The sequence below is a fragment of the Homarus americanus genome, unplaced genomic scaffold (assembly GCF_018991925.1).
Source record: "Homarus americanus isolate GMGI-L3 unplaced genomic scaffold, GMGI_Hamer_2.0 scaffold36734, whole genome shotgun sequence".
Taxonomy (NCBI): Eukaryota; Metazoa; Arthropoda; class Malacostraca; order Decapoda; family Nephropidae; genus Homarus; species Homarus americanus.
In genome coordinates this window covers 4,319,068-4,337,138 of record NW_024733126.1, presented here as the reverse complement: position 1 = coordinate 4,337,138, position 18,071 = coordinate 4,319,068, and positions in this window count along the sequence as shown.

The following is an 18,071-nucleotide window of genomic DNA, read 5'->3' as shown; positions in this document are numbered from 1 at the left end:
AAGCACTTAAGTATCAATTCTCAACTAATCATAATTATTGCTCAGTAAATTATAATATTCTGAAATTTACTCCTATGAGGATGCAGGTGCACGTACGTACATACATAAAAATACACTATACAAACATGAATATATATATATATATATATATATATATATATATATATATATATATATATATATATATATATATATATATATATATATATATATATATATATATATATATATATATATATATATACGTGGTCTGTCCGGAAAGTATCCAGCCATTTACTATTAAAAAAAATATTGCTTACCTAGGACAATGGCGCCTTAGTCCCCTTCAAGGTACTCCCCTTGGGACCTCACACACTTCTCCCAGCGTCCCTTCCACTTTTCAAAACAGTCTGTAATGTTCCCTAGTCCCATGCAGTCGGTCGAGGGTTCGAGTCCTGGCTGGTGAGGTCGTTGATTTTATATATATATATATATATATATATATATATATATATATATATATATATATATATATATATATATATATATATATATATATATATATATATATATATATATATATGCGAGTAAATCACTGTAGGTGCACGTGATCTAGGTATATGCTGATAACCACAAGGAAAGAAAAAAACACGAAGGTCCCAAGCGCTTTCGTGTAATTCACATCTTCAGGGGTGCGTACAGACTAGAGAGAGAATACGATACGATACGAAGTCTTTAGTTAAGAGGTGAAAGAAGATTATTAGGAGTTGAAGGAAAAGTGGTGAAACTGAAATACAGTAGGAGTAGAAAGAATCTGGGCTCAACCAGATCGCTTCATCTTTCTTATTGGTGTTTTGTCTTTGTTCTGCTCCCTTGGGTCGTCAGACCTTTGTATTAATATTGGTTTATTTATATAATGCTGCTTATTATTATTATTTGTTATTGTTGGAGTTAGTGAGCCCGCCCAGGTCCTTGTGTAACTGGGAGGGTAGTCACATTTTTTTTTTTTTTGAGGTGTTAGTTAAGTGTTAGTTGTGTTAGTCTAAAGGTACACTGTATGGAGAGGCCTGCCAGGTTCTTAGTGGAGCTGGTTGGTCACTCTCATCTTTATTCCTCTAGTAATGTTTTATGTAGAAATGTGTATGTTGAGGCAGGAGGTGGTTCAATTACTTCTTCCTGGCTGATATAGCTGGGAGGGTAATCACATTATTATTATTAATATTATTAATATATATATATATATATTTTTTTTTTTTTTTTTTTTTTTTTTTTTTTTTTTTTTTTTTTTTTTTTTTTTTTTTTGCTAAGATGTTAGTTCAATGTTAAATGTTAAATGTTAAATGTTAAATATTAGTTATGTTAGTCTAAAGGTACACTGTATGGAGAGGCCTGCCAGGTTCTTGTGGAGCTGGTAGGTCACTCTCATCTTTTATTCTCTCTATTAATGTTTTATATGTATATTGGGGCAGGAGATGGTTCAATTACTTTCTTCCTGGCTGATTTAAACCAACTGTGTTCTTGGAATTCTTCGTTGTCTATATTATTTATCCAGTTTTGATATGTTTCTGTGTTAAGTTCAGTCACTTTTTTCCAAATATTTACAGCTTTGTTGTGTATATCTACATTGATTGCTAAGAGGTTTGCTCTCTTGTGTAGCTGTTCATTATTGATGTGGTCTGTATATTTTATGTTATATATAAATCTGAGGGCTATATTTTGTACTGTTTGTAACCTTTTAATGCACGTTTTACTAAGGGTGTTCAATGGGATGGGTGGGTAGTCCATAATTGATTTAACAAGGGCAATATAAATCTTTCTTTTGTTATTAATGCTAAGGTTCTTAAAGCGTTTTACTTTTGATAATCTTATTCTTGCCTGTCGTTCTTTATCTTTTAAGTATGTTATATATCCTCTTTTTGTTAGTTTTAATCCAAGCATCCTACCTTCAGTGTCGTATGGGTATAGTTCCTGGTCGACTATTACTGGACTTGTTTTAATCTTGGCTATTGGTATTATCTTGAATTTGTTCTTATTTGTCCTGATTTTCCATTTTTTCTCAAAATCATTTATGTTTTTTATCGCTCTTACCGAGTAGAGTGCCATAAATTGAGTTGATTTTCCTGGGTATGATACTAGAGAGAGAAATACAAACCAAGGTGTATATATACAGAGGAGGGTGAGACCAGGTCCACAATGGTCAGGTATTAGGTAATGACCCTACTAATCTTTAAATAGCACACAACGGTTGGTGGTCAGGTCAGATGGTCAGGTGACCCGGCCTTCTCACCTGGTTACAAATCTTCTTAGATACAAAATTGTCCAGCTTGTACATGCCGTTACTCAAATTCATGTTGAATGCTTCTGTATGTTTAATAAGACTAGATTCTATGATGTTCCTACTATCAATTGAACTACATGGTAATATTGAGGAGGCATTATCCCAATCAATGCAATGCTTGTTATCCCTCAAATGAACAAACAGAGCATTGGATTCCTGGCCTGTCCTAACACTGTATTTGTGTTGTTTAATTCTAGTTGCAAGATCTTTTCCTGTCTGGCCTCAGTAAAACATATTACATTTCTTGCAAGGAACTTTATAAATGAAACCAATTGTGTTGTTGGGGGAGTTCTTGATTAACATTTGTTTAACAGTGCATGAGTTTTTAAATGCCACATTAACGTTCCAGGTTTTTAGTTGTGAAGGAATGTGTGAGAAATTTTTGTGAAATGGTAATATTAAGATATTCTTATGGTCATGGGTGGGCTTGGGATCAGTTCTATAAAAAGTCCTCTCGGAGCAGCCAGGTCAACTGTTAAGTTGGCCCATACCAACTCCCTCCCCTAAACCCTCCTCCCCACCGGAATATCAACAAGTTCTCGCCAGAAGTTACAATATCATTTAGGAAAGGAACGGAACCAGTGTTAAACAGAGGTGAACAGTGGTGAACAGTGCTTAAGTCAGTGAGAACAACTCAACAGTAACAGTTGTACCCAAGTTAACCTTCACACAGTGAGGTCCCAGGTACCCAGTGATAACGGCCCATGATAACCAGCGATGTGTTAATCCGTCTACGATAGGAAGGCCTGGGGCCACACCTCACTCATATAACACCGTCTGTGAGGGAATTACTACACCACGTGAGGCCCCGCATAACACCATCTATGAGGGAATTACTACACCACGTGAGGCCCCTCATAACACCATCTGTGAGGGAACTACTACACCACGTGAGGTCCCTCATAACACCATATGTGAAGGAGTTACTACACCACGTGAGGCCCCGCATAACACCATCTGTGAGGGAATTACTACACCACGTGAGGCCCCTCATAAAACCATCTGTGAGGGAATTACTAAACCACGTGAGGCCCCTCATAACACCATCTGTTGAGGGAATTACTACACCACGTCAGGTCCCTCATAACACCATCTGTGAGGGAATTACTACACCACGTGAGGCCCCGCATAACACCATCTGTGAGGGAATTACTACACCAAGTGAGAACCCTCATAACACCATCTGTGAGGAAATTACTACACCACGTGAGGCCCCGCATAACACCATCTGTGAGGGAATTACTACACCACGTGAGGCCCCGCATAATACCATCTGTGAGGGAATTACTACACCAAGTGAGAACCCTCATAACACCATCTGTGAGGAAATTACTACACCACGTGAGGTCCCTCCTAACACCATCTGGGAGGGAGTTACTACACTACGTGAGGTCCCTCCTAACACCATCTGAGGAGTTACTACACTACGTGTTTGCTGTTCAACACCTACAATAATCTGTATGTTCACTGTATGTTCCTTTACCTTTCTCTAATGAAGGCTTTTGTTAAACCACCATTGTATGTAATGTCATTTATGACCAATGTACATTTTCAGCCTTCGGGCTGCAGAACTTTTTCAATAAACCGTTAATTATTAGAACATAAGAACATAAGAACATAAGAAAGTGGGATACTGCAGGAGGCCGACTGGCCCATACAGGGCAGATCCCTTTCACACCCATCCCAGCACTTCCATGTGCCTATCCAACTTCGTCTTGAAGCTCCCTAGCGTCCCCGATCCTACTATAGCACTCGGTAGCCTATTCCACATATCCACAACTCTATTACCAAACCAGTGTTGCTATATCCTTTCTGAATCGGAATTTATCTAATTTAAAGCCATTTGTTCTAGTTATTTCGTCATTACTGAGCTTCAGAACATCTTCCATTTTACCCTTGTTTATCCCACTACCCACTTGTACACCCTCATCATATCTCCCCTAACTCTACGCCTCTCTAATGAATGTAAGCCTGCTTTTCAGTCTTTCTTCATATGGAAGGTTTCTAATATTATGGATCATTTTTGTCATTCTTTTGTACTCTCTCCAAAGAATCTATGTCCATTCTATAATAAGGACACCAGAACTGAACCGCATAATCCATGTGTGGCCTCACTAATGCTAGGTAAAGTTTCAAGATAACGTCAGCAGTTCTGTTACTCACAGACCTAGATATGAACCCAAGAACCTGTTTGCCTTGTTGCGAACGCTAATACATTGTTTTCTACGTTTCAAGTCGTTAACAACACAATCTTGATCTTTTCACAAACTGAGTTTTCATTTCCGTGTTACCTAGTTTATACTTAACGTTTGTATTCGTCTTCCTATCTGTAGTACCTTGCATTTATCAGTATTAAAATTCATTTGCCAGTCTACTGACCACTCATGTAAGGTATCTAGATCTCTTTGAAGGTGTTCAAAGTCACTGTCTGAATTTATCACTCTCCCATTTTGGTATCATCTGCAAATTTACTAATCCTACTAGTTATGCCTAAATCAAGATCATTAATGAATATAACAAACAGCAGAGGGCCTAATACAGATCCTCCCTGGGAACTCCGCTTTTGACTGCACCCCAGTCTGACTTTAATCCATTTATGCTGAGACTTTGTTTCCTACCAGTTAACCATGACCTAATCCATTTTAATACTGATCCACCTATTCCATGTGCTTCTACCTTATCAATCTCTCATGAGGGACTCTATCGAATGCTTTACTGAAATCTAAATAAATTATATCATATGACTTATCATTGTCTACCGCTTCATATACTTTGAGAATAAGCTACAAATTTGTGAGACAAGAACGTCCTGGGTGAACCTGTAAAAGAATGAATTAAGTTGAATGTTTCAAGGTGGCTTCTGATTTTTTAGCAATAATTGACTCTAGCAACTTGCCTATGATTGACGTGAGACAATGGGACGGTAATTTGATGCTATTGATTTATCACCCTTTTTGAAAATCGGAACTACATTTGCAAGTTTCCAAGCTTCTGGCACTAGGCCCGATTCTAATGACTTATTAAATAAAACTGCTAATGGATTATTCAATTCATCTCTACATTCTTTTAATATTCTAGCATATACCTCGTCTGACCAGGCGATTTATGAGGCTTCAGTTTGTTAATTACTTTAAGCACATCGTTACTAGTAATATTGATATTCATCAACATATTTTCTATACTGTCGTTATATACCTTATGAACTTCTGGAACTGTGCTAGGTTTTCATTTGTGAATACGAGCGAAAATGACTATTTAACGTACTACACATTTCTAACTCATCACCAGTCATTCTGTCGTAGTTTTAAGGGGACCTATTGTATCTCTAACCTTTGATTTATACAGTTGATAAAAAGCTTTGGGGTTATTTTTCGATTCGTTTGCTACCTTGATTTCATAATTTCTCTTTGCTTTCCTAATTTCTGTTTTTACCTGTCTTGTTAGGTTCTGATAGTAACCAAGTAAGTGATTTTCGCCTTTCTTAACTTTTCTATATACTCCTTTCTGTGAGTAACAGAACTGCTGACGTTATCTTGAAACTTTACCTAGCATTAGTGAGGCCACACATGGATTATGCGGTTCAGTTCTGGTGTCCTTATTATAGAATGGACATAGATTCTTTGGAGAGAGTACAAAGAAGAATGACAAAAATGATCCATAATATTAGAAACCTTCCATATGAAGAAAGACTGAAAAGCTTAGGCTTACATTCATTAGAGAGGCGTAGAGTTAGGGGAGATATGATAGAGGTGTTCAAGTGGGTAAGTGGGATTAACAAGGGTTAAATGGAAGATGTTCTGAAGCTCAGTAATAACGAAATAACTAGAACAAATGGCTTTAAATTAGATAAATTCCGATTCAGAAAGGATATAGGCAAGCACTGGTTTGGTAATAGAGTTGTGGATATGTGAAATAGGCTACCGAGTGCTATAGTAGGATCGGGGACGCTAGGGAGCTTCAAGACGAAGTTGGGTAGGCACATGGAAGTGCTGGGATGGGTGTGAAAGGGATCTGCCCTGTATGGGCCAGTCGGCCTCCTGCAGTATCCCACTTTCTTATGTTCTTATGTTCTTATGTAACCCCTCTTCTAGGCAAGACACCACATACTATCGGGATCCCTCCCCTATCTCTAATCTTCCCCAGCGCCTCCCTATACCTCTTGAAAAGTTCCTCACTCCTAACCTTACTTATGTCGTTTCCTCCCACACTAAGACACACTACTGGATTGGTACCCTCCCCTGACAAAACTCTGTCTAACCTCTCGGCTACATGCCCTATCCCAGCCCCAGGAAAACATACCCTAGTCCTACGTTTCCTATCTCTCGCACAAAAAGCCCTATCCATTATTTATAGAAAACCAACTAATGTGTGTTCATACATTCATTATTATTCTGCCCACCATAATAAAGTCAAACAGTCAGTATTTTCAACAATGTTTTTACGTGCCTTGAGAATTTGCAGTCCGGAATTCATCGATGAGGAATACAAATATATATATAATATTGGCTCAAACCTTAAATACCCTAGATCTTTCATAGACAAATGCCTAAACATTACTAAGAAAACTTTTTATAGAACTGATCCCAAGCCCACCCATGACCATAAGAATATCTTAATATTACCATTTCACAAAAATTTCTCACACATTTCTTCACAACTAAAAGCCTGGAACGTCAATGTGGCATTTAAAAACTCATGCACTGTTAAACAAATGTTAATCAAGAACTCCCCCAACAACACAATTGGTTTCATTTATAAAGTTCCTTGCAAGGAATGTAATATGTTTTACTTAGGCCAGACAGGAAAAGATCTTGCAACTAGAATTAAACAACACAAATACAGTGTTAGGACAGGCCAGGAATCCAATGCTCTGTTTGTTCATTTGAGGGATAACAAGCATTGCATTGACTGGGATAATGCCTCCTCAATATTACCATGTAGTTCAATTGATAGTAGGAACATCATAGAATCTAGTCTTATTAAACATACAGAAGCATTCAACATGAATTTGAGTAATGGCGTGTACAAGCTGGACAATTTTGTAATTAAGAAGATTTGTAACCAGGTGAGAAGGCCGGGTCACCTGACCATCTGACCTGACCACCAACCGTTGTGTGCTATTTAAAGATTAGTAGGGTCATTACCTAATACCTGACCATTGTGGACCTGGTCTCACCCTCCTCTGTATATATACACCTTGGTTTGTATTTCTCTCTCTAGTCTGTACTCACCCCTGAAGATGTGAATTACACGAAAGCGCTTGGGAACTTCGTGTTTTCTTCTTTCCTTGTGGTTATCATATATATATATATATATATATATATATATATATATATATATATATATATATATATATATATATATATATATATATATATATATATATATATAGATACATATATATAACATATGATTATATATATATATATATATATATATATATATATATATATATATATATATATATATATATATATATATATATATATATAGATACAGTATATATAACATGAATGATTATTTGATGTAGCAAATTGACATCTTCACTGACATTCATGTCAGATAGTGAAATGAAAACCAGAAAGTATCTCTAAGCTTTCACCCAGACTTTCAGGTCTATTCATGATAACCTCCAACGAGCAAAGCAACGAATTAAATATACTTTTATCTTTTTGCTCAACTCTTGTGTGAACTTCAGACTAATTGCAAGAACAGTTATGGCGTGTACGACGCCCTGACCTTTTTTCAGCAATATCGCCTTTAACACATGGAAATCTGTACTTTTCGAAGCTTTGGAGGAGTCTCGAAGCAAGCTTCCTCGTGGGAATTATTAGCTAGTACTGTACTCAAAATATCGAAACTTCGAGATCTCTCCAGAGCTTCGAAAAGGTGGTATTCCTGAAACAAGATCAGGGCAAGAAGGTCATCGTAAATGGCGTCGTACACCCCATGACTGTTCTTGCAATTGGCCTTAGGGTAATTAGAAACACGACATCTAGAGAGTCGAATCACATATCAGACGTAAGAAGCAGTAATGGGATTATATCACTATATTCGCTCTTAGAAGGTTTGAGTTGAACATACAAAAAATTTTGCTCTCGAATCAGGGTATGAAGACAACCTTCCCTGGTTTACTCTTCCGTTCAACCAGTTTTGAACTGCAATAAGACATACTGCATCGCTTGATTAATGGAATGTGCAGCTTACTCTCCCTGACATGCAAAGAGCGTCGGTGCTCACTCCGTACCACAATATGCTTTTTAGCCTGTTTTATCCCGAGCAGGACAAATGCTTTGCAGAAATAATACAAGTTAGGAAAATGTACGAATGTAAAACACAAATTGTCGTTAATCCTCTTCAAGTTTTGCAGATAGCTAAGGGAGATTATATTTCAACTCCTATACTTTGTTAGAAGCTACGATTTATGCCTCATTAGAGGCAAATTAATTTTTTTTTATATATTGTACAGTACAAACAAACTTTGCCAATTTGTCATCTTTATATTTTCGAGTAATTCTAACGTTGTGATACCAACCAAACTAATTTTGTTATCAGTGTCCTAGTACCCTGTCGTTAAGACATTACATTTTAAAAAGGCATTGAAAGCAAACTTTATCGAATCTCAACCACCTACATAAAGGTTGCAAATTTCTCAGCTTAGCTAAAGCACATACAGTGTATTTATTATAACAAGGTTAAGTATACATAGGGATTATCTACGACTCAGGGGTGTCAAACTCATGGCCAGCGGGCCAAATGAAGCCCTTGGGATGGTCAGGTGTGGCCTGCGGGATGACGGTAAAATTTATGAGCCCGTGAAATTATGATAGAAAAAGATATGAAGGAAAAAATGCAGATATGAATGAGTCAGTAAATTCCGAAATGATCTTTACATCATTGTGGCAATAATTGAATTTATATTGTTAATGCTAGTAATAACACTATTGTAAAAGGAAAATGATTATAAATCGAAATCACTAAATAAATAAAAAATGAAGCCTCAGTCATTACTGGCATCTGGACAAAGGGAGCAGCCAAACGTTGCAATACTTTTTTTTTATTATTTATAAATTTTACAATTTACATATACTGTATACATAAATATTACCTATTAACATATTTGTAAGTGAAATATTTAGATGACTTTTCTTTTAAAATACTCTTGATCATCCATTTATTATAATATATCCTGCCTTTAATAAAGGCTATAGTCTCCTTAACATTATAATTTTCTTTCCTACTTAACCACATACAGTAAATATAATCTGACATTAGCATTATCATTGTATCCTTATCCTTATTATCACTACAGTTAATATTAAACATTACGAAATGCAGAAATAATTTGCTATTGACATTGCAGACTGTATTCAGGAGATTTTTAAACCATTTAATTATCTCTTTGTTATGGAAACAGAAGTAAAATGCATGTAATGGATATTCTACCTCACCACATCTTACACAACTATCATCTTGTTTTATGTTTAACATTTTCAGTCTCTGATTTGTCGGTAGAGTTTCTTGAATATACCTATATATGAAGACTCTCTGGTGAGGATCCATATATTTACAAGTAATATTTTCCAAAATAAAAGGCCATTTAAACAGCGGATACTTTTATTTAACTGCAGGTTTTGTCCATATCATTAACATATTGTATACATCTTTATTCTTGACATTGGGAAAGTTATGATGCCTTGCTAACCTTCTTAGGGTATTGATTGCATTATCCGTAGGTTTCATTTCTATTAGATAGCTGGTCCTTATACTTGTATAATATGGAGTTGAAGATTTCCTCTTTTCATGGTCTGAAGCAATTTTTATGAAACTTGTACATAATATAGCACCAATACCACCTTGTTTGACAGGTAAATACAGAGTTTGTCTTTAAATTGGCTGGTACATACCACTCCATATGTATTTAAAAATACATGATTCAATTTTCTGTGAGTACATTTTATTTAATGGAAATGTATGGGATAGGTACCATACCTTGGACAAAACTTTTGAGTTCACAATAATTGCTTTTTGGTACAAGGATAATTTTCTGTTTGATAAACAATTTACAGTGATGCTGATATTTTCCAAGATTTTGCTCCAATTCATATTAACAGTGTGTTCGTAATCTTCATAATATATAGTGCCTAAAATTCTGGAATATTCTGCTGATCTCATCCACAGCACAGGCCATAAATCTCTCTTCTTCCACTCACCCAAGCCCATAATACTTTTTTTATCTTTGTTTAATTTAGCACCTGTTGCTCCTTCAAACCTTTCTATTTCTCTGCTAACCTAAATTATGGACTGGTTTGTGACAACAAAGACTGTAGAATCATCAGCATATCCCAGTATGGGAATTTTTATGTTTTTTGGTAACTGTAGGGGAATTATTCTGGCATTGCTGTTCACTGATAAATAAAAAGGTTCTTGGAGAAATATATAGAGAATCATAGAAAGAGGGCATCCTTGTCTAACTGATCTTTCAATCCTGAATGACTTACTTTGTATGCCATTAACCAAAACCTTACTCTCACAATTTCCATACAACATTTTAATCCAGTCTACATAAACATTGTTAATGCCTAATTTTTCCATTACCCTAAATACAAATTTTATATCAACTCTGTCAAATGCTTTTGACCAATCTAAGTTTATCATAGCACATTTTTGGTTCTCAATACTAACAAATTGCACTATATCCCTAACCATGATATTACAATCTATTATTGACCTTCCTTTAATATAACAGTATTGGTCATTTGACAATATTGAATGTAAAAAAGGTTTAATTCTCCTTGCCAATATTTTTGCAACTATTTTATAATCTACATTTTGGAGGGTTATTGGTCTCCAGTTTTCAGTTAAATTCAGATTCCCTTTTTAGGCACTAGCTTTATTATTCCAGCATTTTGTGACACAATTAATACTTTATTGCTAAAGATAAACTGAATAACCTCCATGATCTCTACCCTGATAAATTTCCACATATGTTTATAAAACTCTGCAGGTAGACCATCAATACCTGGCGATCTACCATGCTTGAGATTATTAATTGCTTCCCATATTTCCTTCTCGTTTGCTAGTTTTATTAAAGATTCATTTTCCGATTCCTTTAGTCTTGGTTTGCAATTCTCTATAAAGTTTTCACAGTATTCATCATTAGTTTCAACTCTTTTATATAGATTCAAAAAAATCTTTAATTACATAGATTATGCCTTCTGTATTCACAATTTTTTTACAATTTTCTCTCTTAACCTTAGTAATTAATCCCTTGTTTCCGTTACTTTTTTCTTTACAGATCAAATGGCGAGAAAGCTTTTCTCCTTCTATTCTGTCTTTTATTCTGGATCTTATTTTAACACCTTGACAAATTTTGTTCCTTAGTTCATTTATTCTGGTTTTCAGTGCCTTTATTTCTTCATAATTCACATCAAAGTATTTAGCTTCTTCATAAAGTTCTCTTAACCTACTTTGAAATAAATTAATTAGCCCATATTTTTCTTGCGACATTCTTTTACATATTTCTATAAAAAAAATTCTTACATTCTGGTTTAGTATACTGTTCCCACCACTGTAAAATATTCTGGTATTTGTTTATTTTCTCCTTAACATGTTTCCAAAACACTTCAAAGTTTTCCTGTACCTCATCAGAGTTTAAAATACTGCAATTCAGTTTCCAGAAACCTCTACCTACTTTTACATTTTTGTTAATGTTTACTTTTGACAGAACCATTGAATGGTCTGAAAAACTGACTGGAACCGTATCACATTTTTACTATTTTGTTCTCAAACCCCTTAACATAAAGCCTATCAATTCTTGACCCATATTTATCCCTAACATATGTAAACTCAGGTTGATAATTCTGTATCATGGCAACATCCTTAAATTTTATATCCTTTATAAGAGTTGTTAAGGCTTTGGATACCAAACCTTTGTTGTCATGATTGCTGCAATCTCTCATGCTGGTAATACAGTTAAAATCTCCCCCAATCATTATAATTTTAATATTATTTCTGATATTATATAATAAATCATTAGAAAACAGTTCTTCTCTCTCCTTTTTCCTTGTATTCCCTGATGGGGCATAACTATTAATAATGGGAATTATATGGTCTAACACGGAAACTCTGACACATAAAATTTGGCCATTCTCATCCATCTCATAGTTAAGTATTTTGAAAGTGGAATTTTTTCTAACTAATAGTGCAGTTCCTCCTTTTAACAAATGTGTACTGTTTATAATAATTTCGTAGTAATCATTTAGATAAGATAATTTCCCTGGATCCTTAACATTATGTTCCTGTGTCATAAGAATGTCAATATTATAATACTTAACAACAGATAATAGTTGCATTTGTTTACCTAAACTATTTAGACCATTCACATTTAATGTTGCAAACATTATATACATCCTAATTATTGTTATAATAATGTAATTAAAAAATCATTTATTTACTTTTTTCCTCTTTACGTCTCTTTCTTCTTCATCTGTACTATTATCCCCTTCATTCGCCTCTTTTTTGGCTATTTCTTTTCATCCCTCTTACTTAACAGCACCTTACTACCACTAACTGCTCGTACTGTCCAGCTTTGTACATGTTCAACTCTTTTCCACCTTGAATCATCTTTTCCAATTGGATCCATTTTCTTCCCATCATCTTTTCTTCCTTTCCCACATTCTAATTCATTTTCTGTCTGGCTATTCACTTGACTTTGGTTTTCATTGTTTTTATTTTGCTTCGTACAATCCTTTTTTCCATATTTTATTTGAATTATCACCATATGTTTTCACTTTTACTTGATTTTCATCATCACTGCCATTAATTTCTAATTCATTTTTCACCGGTTTGTTCTATTCTTTCTTGTTTGCATCATACTTGTTTATGCTTGGTGACATAATACAGGTAGCCTCTACAATTTCCTCCATTCTATCCATGTTTTCACCTCTTGCCACTTCACACTCTGTCCCTGTCATATTTGTTGCTTCCATGTCATCTGCTTTATCATATTCCATATTTTCACAAGATATTTTACCTTTAGTTTGATCCACATTATTCCTCTCTGTATGTATTTCGGCCTCACATGTAGTGGAGGTTTCCTGTGCTGCATTTTCTGAACAATCTGGGTGTGTGGTACCTTCTGGATCTACAGCATCCTTAGATATAGTCTGAACAGGCACTTCTTCCCTTTCTACCCCATGCCGGGTTGTTGCTGGAACCTGACTTACTGTGACACTTTCTACTCCTTCTTTAACACCTGGCCTTGAGCTGTGGATCTCATCAGAAAGTTGTATCGCAGGGAAGTCTTCCTCATTAAAAATGTTCGCCTTATCTACTTCCTCGGTGTGATAATCAATTGCCAAATGACCTTCATGTCCACATTTATAACAAGTTTTCCTCTGTCCAGCATAAAGGAAAGTTAAACTATGGCCACCTACTGTTACTGATGATGGAATTTTGTTCTTTAAATTTACCTTGAAGGTTCTTGTTCCATTCAACAGTCCGGCCGCTGGTCCTTTTCTGTACTTGTTCAGTCTCATTCCGACCACTCTACCACATTTACTTATGATGTTCAATATAATTTCATTTCCCATTTCAAAGGGAGCATCTTTAACTGATACGTAAGTTAAGGTTTTACTGAAATTCATCACTTTAACAGTCTCATCACTGTTAGGAAATTTTTATAATTTTGTCTTCATATTCTTCACAAAAATTTTCAAAAACAGTGTTTTCCCCAAATTTCACCACCTTATTGTTTCTTAAGAGTTGAAAGCCAACTATTTGTTCCCGTTTTATTTTCAGTATGTCAAAAATTACCTTACATACATTTTCATATTCAGGGTTACCTGAAAACAACAGTCCAATAGAGTCTTTTCTTCTTAAAGGGGGTGTGTGCGTCCCCAGGCTTGGTGAGGTGGCCGACCAATGTCACCAGTTTTCCGAAAAAAAAAAAATGGCAACGTCCACCACCACCAGAAAATTCCTTTACACCTACTAGTGCACTATGACTTCATGGGCTTTGAAATAAATTTTGTGCTGTCAAAGGCAGCTGCAACAGCTACATTTCCACGAAAAACAGAGCTTCACGAAATTCTGATGTGTTGACTCCCGTTTTCTATGGTCCTCACGTTGCAATACTAGGCTAAACAGACAAGGAGAACTGGTGTACGTTGTTGGACCCTCTCCACTTCCTTGGAGAAATCGTGAGTTTTGCTTCGCTTTTTAATCACTCAGTTATCCATTGCTATGACTAACTATATTTAGAATTGATGTGCAGCCAATCCTTTGAAATGAAAATAATATATAAGATTTGTAGGGAAACTTTGCACACATGACGGTCGCATCAAACCCGCTAACCACCGCCTTGCGCTAGGCTTCACCAGTGTATGGGTTCAGTCCAGGTTCATATTTTGTTTCTTTTTCCTTCCTTTCTTTTTTTTTTGCGCATTATAAAAATCTATCTACCTATCTACCAGTTTCTTTATTAATCTCAGCAAACCCAAATGAGGTATTCCCGAAAAGCCAGGTAAGGCAATGTGTGAATCTGTAAACTTCAATCCTGCAAATATGTGATGCTGTATAGCACATGTGTTGGCCCTGAAGAGGGTAACTAAAATAAGAATTGGCCCTCGAAAGGTTTTGAGTTTGACACCGCTGAATTATTCTACGTGGATAGCATACTGCGTGGAAGTGGTAGGTAAATGGCCGACTATGCAATCGCCTCTGTCAACATATTGACAGTATTACTTATATAAATTTGGGCTATCTGCATGTATATATTGTAAGAATTACATTACCCGAATTAACTAGATAAACGGCAACTAAACATACATTATTACTTCATTCTCACGTTCTAGATGACATTACTATGTCTTCCACGCACCTCTGACTTGCGCAGGGCATCACCAAGTGCCCAGCTCTCAGTGGACTTAACCCCTGTACCTCATACGCGACAGACGTGTTAAAGGAGCTCTGTAAACTACCTCTGATATTCTCTTGTTAAAGGACAGTTGCCTATTATTGTTTAATTCGCCATTTATTACAGCATAGTGTGCATATATTTTCATAAGTGAATAGAAAGCCAACTACAAACAAGGATTTTAACAATAATCCAACTGAAACTACAAAGTAATTACAAGAGTTACAAGGAACCAGCTGCAGGAAACACCAGCTAGTACAGGGTGACTAAAGTATGGGATTACCTGACATTCCAGATATAGTTACATATATGTTACCTGGAGGAATACCAAAAATTCAAGCCAGAAACATGAGGTGGTAAACGGTGGTACAGTTGGTGGTAGACTGGTAGTGATGGTAGTGGTAGTGGTGGTAGTGATTATAGTGAAATTATTGGTGGTAGTGGTGGTGATGGTAGTGGTAGTGTTAGCAGTAATCGTGGCGGTGTGTGCACACAGGGTGGTGAAATGCGTCTAGTGCAGCAGCGTTATGTTAGTGTTAGGGTGCAAGCACTGCTTGCTCCCTCCTGCTTTCAGCTACCGCCGGTGGATGGCCCTCGTGGCGAACAGGCAAGCAACTTGAATAAGTCTCCCCCTGCCAGTACACAGCCTCTTCACTATCAAGACTTCTGCTGTGCCTCCTCATGGCAACACACGGTAACTGGGTGCCTCGGGGGCCCAGGCTCGAATAGCAGGGGATCTCAGGCGGAAGAGGTGACCACCATGGTAACCCAACGACTACACTGGCTGATGCAGGCAATGCCTGATGGAAGGCTACTTAGGCGAAATCCAACAAACTGGGCTAGGTAGTCCATTACACCTCTCCCTCTCCCCAGTTGTTGCAACACTCGCACCACTGGATCAAGAAAAGGGAGAGCCAAGATATGTGGTTACAGACTGCGTTCCTGCCTCACCAAATAAATCAACTCATTAGCAGCCATCATCCAGCTCATTATACATCTCATCATCACCAAAACCCCTATACCCCCCAAAAAACTATGGAGACAGGCGAGTGGCGACAGGGACAGGCAGAGATGACTGCCGGGAGCCTCTAGTCACAACTCTGCATATGAGCGGCACAGATAAGATGGTCATTTATGCACTGGGATCTAGGTTGCAGTGCAATCCGGTCCTTCCTGTGCGACTGAGCAGCCTTTTCGAGGAGCCACTCTGCTCACACCACATGGGAGGGGACTAGAAAAGGTGCTCTAAACATAGCCTGCCTAAAAAAACAACCTGACTGGGCAATCGGACCCAGTAAGGTCATCTTTATGTGCTCGAAAAAACAATCAAAACAGATCCAAACAAAAACAAACTATACAACCTCTTATGGTCACTGCATGGAATGTCAGGACCTTTCTGAATACTGGCACAAATGAGCGTCCTGAAGAAGAACCGCCCCTGTGGCAAAAGAGCTGGCTTGGTATAACATCGACATAGCAGCCATCAGTGAGTCCCAGCTCCCAGGTTGTGTGCTCCTTGGTGACTTCAATGCCAGAGATGGCAGAGATGCTGACATTTGGCAGGGAACCACAGGAAGAAATGGACTAGGCAAGTGTGATCCCAACGGCCTACTCCACTCAGCAAGTGTGCTGCACACAACCTCACTATCACCAACGCCTTGTTTAGGTAGGCCGACATGTTGAAGGGTTCGTGGCAAAAAACCACGATCCAAACACTGGCATCTCATTGACTACATCATTGTAAGAGAAAGAGATCGCCGAGATGTCCTCATCACCCGTGTCATGCATGGCTCAGACCACTGCGAAACTTATCATTGGCTTGTCTGAGCCAAGCTCTCACTTCAAGTAGCCACAAAACGGCGAAGACAGCAAGCCTTCACAAGAAGTGTTAACACTAAGCGTCTGAAGGATTCAGCGGTAGCATACGTTTTCAGAGAGCAGCTCAAACATGGGCTGATAAACAACTCGACAGTCATGAGAAAAACCCTCGACCAGATCTAAAGAATACACCAGGACTGTTTTGATGACTATGACCCACACCCAGCAATCAATGTACTCATCGATGATAAATGTTCTGCTTTAACTGACTGACAGAAAAACCCTCAGACTCAGACCAAAGTTGATACCTTCCGCAAGAAAAAAGCGGTGGCCCAGCTCGAACTTCGCAATCTAAAGAACGACTGGTTTAAAAAAAAAGCATGTGAAAAACAAAAAAATGCACATCAGCACAAGATGCGCGATTTTTTTCAATTCCACTAAAACATTTTATGGGCCAATCACTCGTGGTGCATCCCACTCCGCTCATCCGACGGTAATTCCATAATTAAAGACGATGAAGGCCTCCTTCAGCGCTGGAAAGAGCACTACCATTCACTGCACAACCGAAACACTGATGTGGATGTCCTGACTATCCTCCATCCCTGGATGAGGTAGCTACTGCCATCAAACAGATGAAAAATAACAAGGCCTTAGAGCCTGATGGAATCCCAGCCGAGGTGTATAATGCAGGAGGACCTCTGCTTACCAGCAGTCTCCACTCTCTCCTGGAGAATATAAAGGAAAAGGAAGAAATCCCCTTGACCTCTTAGAGACGCCTCCATCATCAATAATTAAAAGAACAAGGGAGACCGGTCAGACGGTGGCGACTTCCGTGGGATCTCGCTGCTGTCTGTAGCTGGCAAGATTATCGCCCAAGTCCTCCTAAACAGACTTCTTCCTCAAGCGGAGAACTTCCTCCCAGAATCTCAAAGTAGCTTTAGACCATCACGTAGCACCACTGACAAGATCTTTGCTGCCCGTCAGATGCAGGAAAAGTGCAGAGAAAAGCGTTGTGAC